The following is a 6199-nucleotide window of genomic DNA, read 5'->3' on the forward strand; positions in this document are numbered from 1 at the left end:
AAGGCACCCTTTCTTCCCAGGGTGGACACAGCCCAGCACCAGGCTGTGTGATTCTGTGCAAGGAGGCCCCAGGCTCCTGCCTTCCTAGCGGGGAGTCCTTGTGTAGGACACACACTGCAAACCGTGCCTGCATCCCCCCGTCTGCACCGGCCTGCTGGGTGCACCCCCTTTGTGGAGTACTCCTCACAAACCAGGACGCGGTCACAATGCAAAAGTGAACAGGGCACACTCCCTGCCCTGCACTTTGGCATTTACCTGGGGAAAGCAACATAACCTACGAGAAAAGACCATCGACAAGCCATCCCTTGGTGTTGCAGAACTGCGGCTGGTGCAACGCGTTACCAACATGTGGAAGGAATCCCCGTCATGTGGTCGTGGGCCAGAGATGGACAAGATACTAGTGAGAGTAGCTGACATTTATTGAGTCCTCTGGCAGGCTCCATGCTAAGCACTTGGCATTTGCATCTGATTTAAAGCCGGAGGCAATGGCTCTCTGAGGTCTGTGGAGATGAAGGCTTGGAGAAGCTACCGGAGCTGGGCAAGTCCACCCCTAGTAAGTGGTGAGTACAGACAACTGAGCTGTGTCTGGATGGTAGGACTTCCACAGGTGGTGACTAGAACTTCAGTTGGGAAGGACAGTTGAGTTGGAGACGGATGGGAAGATGGGCTGGGTTCCGTTTTTGGGCTGTGCCAAGCCTGATGAGGAGCCTGTGGCAGCGTCTGAATAGGGACAGTGACATGATGAAGTCAGGGTTTTAGGAAGAGCATGTGGACAGCAAGAGAGGGACTCAGATGGGAGGAGATGAGAGGCAAGGTCTCCAATCTCAGAGAGACTCCTTGGGAGGGGTGGGGACGTGGAGTAAAGGAAGAAGCTAAAACAACTTAGAAGGAAAACAGAAGAGGCCAGGAAATCAGACTGGGGCTCCAGAAGGTGGAGAGAGAGGAATGAGGGAAAGGTGATCGAAGGCAGTGGGCAGTTGAGGAAACATGACTTTTTGGGTGCACAGATGTCACGTTCAGCCCTAGGTTAGGTGACTGACTCTACAGTGAGGAGGATCTGCAAGGGCTGGAGGTCAGGAGAAAGGACCAACAGAAAGACTGGAGAAGAGCCCATTTCCAAGGGTGACCCTCAGAGTTCTCCAGAGGTCCCCAATGAGGGGCGTGGCCCAGGTCTCAGGACTAATTCTACTGGAATTCTGTCTGGATTTGGAGCCTCCAAAACTGCTGCAATGATGCCTTAACCTGTGCTCCCCATCCTTGCTGCAGGTTACTTTCCTGCCCCAGAGTCTACAGGGCGACTCTGGCCTGCAGGGCCAATTATTCCATCTCCCTCTGTAGGCTCCTTGCCCTAGGCCTCTGCATTGCTTGACTCTCCCCTCCTCCAAGAAGCCTTCCAGATATCTCCTCCCATCTTCTTTGTGGGGGAATGGGCATCCCACCAGGAGAGAAATCCAAGGTTGGAGAATAATGGGAAGCCAATGGGTGGTTGCTCCCCTCCCCTCAACCTAAACCCAGAGACATCCATGCGTTCATGGGTCCTATCCCACGAGTTTGCATTCATCTCATTACTTCTCAGACAACCTGTGTGTGTCAAGTTCACGAAATTCCAAGCTGTACCCTTAACAATCTGTGCACTTTCCTGTGTTGTATTTTAACAAAAAGGTAAATTAAATAAAAAGCAAAGACAACTCTGTCAAGTAGGTGACCCAATTTTGCAGAGAGGAGAGTTGGGGCTCAGAAATATTAGGTGACTTGTCCAAGGTCTCAATGAGTCACTGGTGGAGATGGCATTCAAAGCGAGGTCTGTGGGAAGCAAAGGTGGGTGCCCTGTCTGCTTTCCCTACGCGGATGGATCATTCCTCCTGATAACTGTGCCTTCCGAGTACCTATCCTATTTCTGTTCCCCAAAAGTGGTCATTGTCTTAGAATGACAGCTTTTCTGAAGTTCTTAGAATTTCCTTAGGCTACCAGGGAGTGTTTAGGAGGCAAGCTTTGAAAAAAAATGAAGATAAATAAGGAGAATGGAACAAATTACACCAAAAAAAAAAAAAATCCAGTTGTATGTGGATAGCGGAGTTTGGGGTGATTTCGTCCTTCATTTTCCAACCTTCCTGTACTGTTGTTATATTGTCATTATAGTAATAATAACAATACCCAAAAAACAACATTTCAAATGTCTGGTTGGCATGCTCATTTACAATGGACTTGACATGTGTATTTTCCTCCGGCACTCTACTAGGGCCAAGCAAAGAGAAAGACTGCAGCGTTTCTCTTTTCCCAAAGACTTCCATTTTAAAGCATGCCAGAATTTGGCATTTTAAAAGGATCGAGGGATGTTAAGCAGATTACTGTGGGAAAGATATGAAAAGTAATCTTCCAGGATTTAAAGGCTGAAATGGAGGTCAATCGATTAAGATCGATTATAGGTGGATGGGGACAAGAATCAGAACTGACAGGAATTTACATTTTTATTGGTAGAGGAGTTTAGAATGAATTAAATTTCTAAGGGCCCGACTTCAAGTCATGTTGCCGACCCTAACTCAGAAAATGGTATTTTCAAGCATGCTAGACTCCATTACCATTGCAGATGAAAAGTTATTGCTTGCTATGTTAAATAATCGTCACATAGAAAACATAAAGTGGCCGTTGTCATGACACGGGAGCAGCCAGGCGGCAGGTATATTTCTGGGCGATGAGCTGTGGCTTGGGGACCAGCACCATTTGGAACAGATCCCACTGCCCTGAGGTCTGGGCTGGGGGTCATCGGGTTTAGAGCCTTGACTCCTGGTCAAGATTGGCCCAGCTCGGCCCAACGGCCAAGCTGCGGGTTGACTTTGGGAGATTTAGTCCCTAGTGAGTGGAATCCCAGCGACAGCAGCTGCTGGGAAATGACTGATTAATGTACATTTTGTCCTTGCCTCCTTCTTCTGAGTGTGTCACCCACTATCCCAGGCCAGGAGGCTGTACCCCCGGCACTGGACGTCGGGGTCTGGGGTCCGGGAGACTGGTAGGATGTAGGCTATGTGGACCTGGCTCCTGGGCTTTCCACCCTTCTCAGTATGAGGCTCCAGCCCTTCAGATCAACCTCCACCCCTCTCGATTAGGGAGGGCTAGAGAACCAGATGGTGGTAGAAAAACGTGGGCCATGAAAAGTTTACCTTCATGTAGGGCTGGAGCAGAGCCTGGAAGGAGAAGATCCGAGGGGAGACGGTGGAGGCATGGCAGGGCTGCCTGGAACATATAGCTTTCTGCCATTCTGGACTGGCTTCCTGCAGAGGACGGCACACTCAGAGGGAGGTTGGCTGGGGCGCCGGGGAGGAGAGCCCACGACCTGTTATGGCGATAGGAAGGACGCTAAGCTGGCATCACGGACAGGGTGGTGGCACTCATTGACAGAAGCGGCCCTGGGGACATTGTCATGGGCAATAATTGTCAGGATTGTCAGGACATCACACCTGTGATTCTCCAGGGCTGTCATTCCCACCCTCTCTTTCCCGCACAGCCACTCCTTGACCCTCGGCAGTGACAGAGCACATCCTACTTGCTGTCGCCGCACCCACCCCCCAGAACACCCACAAATGAGCGCCAACTCTCCCAAGACAGGAGCCTGACCTTGATCTATTGACATCCATCAGGTTCACAGGTGGCCTCTCACCACACCCCGATGTTCCCATAAGAAGGAGAATGCCCCCTCCCTTTTCTCCCTCTCTCCGCTCGCTCAGACCAGACCCGGCCCCCTCCCCATGCCAATAACGTTTCCCAGCAGGCCCTCCAAGCAGTGGGAGCACTTTCCTGCCCAGGGGCATATCTCTGCCTCTAGGGCCAACCACGTCTCCTCAGCTGGACTCTGCTGGCTTCCCATAGCGCTCTCCAGCCTCAGGTCAACCCTTGCCCCCATTTCAAGACTCATTTGGTTAGGATTTCAGACAGGGGCCTGGTGGGGGTTGAAGCTTCCTCCACCCTCTCCCCAGTCCCAAGCAAAGGCCCCATTCATCACCCACCTCCCCCAGACAGAGAGCCCACCGCCCACGGGCAGGGGAGGGCCAGGAGCTGGGGCAGTCCTGGGAATCTTCACACGGCCGCCATCACCGCCCCCCCAACCCGTTGGTGCCCGATCCCATTTTTTACTTTTATTGACAAACCCAAACAATATACAAACATGACCATTCTTAACATACAAACATTTCATACCTGGTGTATAGTCGATGGCTCACAATATCTTCACATAATTGCATATTCATCACCATGATCATTTTTTAGAACATTTGCATCACTCCAGAAAAAGAAATTAAAAGAAAAGAGAAAAAGCGCACACATACCATACCTCTTACCCCTCGCTCTCATTGACCACTAATATTTCCATCTACTCAATAGATTTTAACCTTTGTTCCCCCTATTTTTTCCTACACCCCTTACCACTCCTTTTCATTGATCACTAGTATTTCCCTCTACTCAATTTATTTTAATATTTGTTCCCCTTATTATTTATTTATTTTTATTCCATATTTTTTACTCATCTGTCTATATCATAGATAAAAGGAACATCAGACACAAGGTTTTCCCAATCACACAGTCACTTAGCGAAAGCTGTATCAATATATGATCATCTTAAAGAAACCTGGCTACTGGAACACAGTTCTAAAGTTTCAGTCACTTCCTTATAGGCTCTCTAATACAGCTTAAACTAAAAAGGTGATATCTATTTAATGTGTAAGAATAACCTCCAGGATAACCTCTTAACTCTAATTGGAATCTCTGAGCCACTGACACTTTGTTTTGTCTCATTTCTCTCTTCCCCCTTTTGGTCAAGAAGGTTTTCTCAATCCTTTGGTGCTGAGTCCCAGCTTGTTCTAGGGTTTCTGTCCCACATTGCCAGGAAGATCCACACCCCTGGGAGTCATGTCCCACGTAGAGACGGGGAGGGCAGTGAGTTTGCTTGCCATGTTCGTCTAGTTCCATTTGAAAGTGGCACCTCTGCCCCACAGGGGAAGACCCCAGAGAAAAAGGCACATGGCATTAGTTTAAAGTTCTGGCCCAGACACCGAGGTATGATAAAGAGATCCTGTATCTCCAAAGGGGGCCAGAACAGACCCATGCGGCATTTTCAAATCAAGTGAAGGATTTTGTGAGGCCTCCTATGGGGCTGTGAGCTCTAACCCCAAAGGGCCAGGCCTACCCTGAACTCAGTGACAAGGACTTTAATACACCAAGAGCTTGGTTCAGCCCCAAAGGGTAGGTGATGTGTCCACTGGAGAAATCCCGGAGCCAGACTGTAAATGGGTGGAGCTTCCATTGCAGGAAAGAAGGAAGGACAAGTAGCTGTGCCAATATCAGCCTGTGCTCCAAGAAGAAACAATCTGAAACTGTTGGGGTTTGTTTTCCCCCGTATCCTGCCTACCCAGGAATGATGAGTCTCCCACAGAGAAAATCTACATCAAATGCATGGGCAGAAACCAGGGGCAGAGCTCAAAGAAGAGAAAGCACAGGAGTTGCCAGTGGGCCTTAAGGAGACACCTCCAACGAATCCATCAATAAGAAAAGGAATGAACTTTATCTTTTTTTTTTTAATGGTGGAACAACATACAAACGCAAACATTCTTAACATATAAACATTCCATACATGGTGTACAATCAAAGCCTCGCAATATCATCGCATAATTGTATATTCATCACATGATCATTTTTTAGAACATTTGCATTGCTCCAGAAAAAGAGATAAAAAGAAAAAAGAAAGAACTCATACATCCCGTACTCCATGCCCTGCCCTCTCATCGACCATTAGCATTTCCATCTACCCAATATATTTTAACCTTTGTTCCCCCTATTGTTTAGGAATCAACTTTAAATATCCGCAGGCCCAGAGAACACAAAGCTTTCTTATGACAGTCCCTTCAAGAACGTTCTTCCCTGTCCCTGTTCTCACAGACAGCAGGGAAGCGGGGAGAAAAGAGGTCAACCCACTCCACTCAATTCTCCCCTCCCCCAAACTCCCACTCCGGGGTCAAGCAGGTGGCCAGTTTGCAACTGTCCTTGCCAGAGAGGAGAAAATCCCCACCCTTGGACGACAATTGAAGTGTTGATTAATCCCTAAACTAGGTATTTCTACGTACCAACTTAGAGTGAATTTAGAATGTGCTAGCTGGAAATGACCCAGATAAGTCATGGGACTGCCCACATTTTCATCCAGTGACAAGGGAAG

This window comes from Tamandua tetradactyla, chromosome 23, assembly GCF_023851605.1.
Source record: "Tamandua tetradactyla isolate mTamTet1 chromosome 23, mTamTet1.pri, whole genome shotgun sequence".
NCBI lineage: Eukaryota > Metazoa > Chordata > Mammalia > Pilosa > Myrmecophagidae > Tamandua > Tamandua tetradactyla.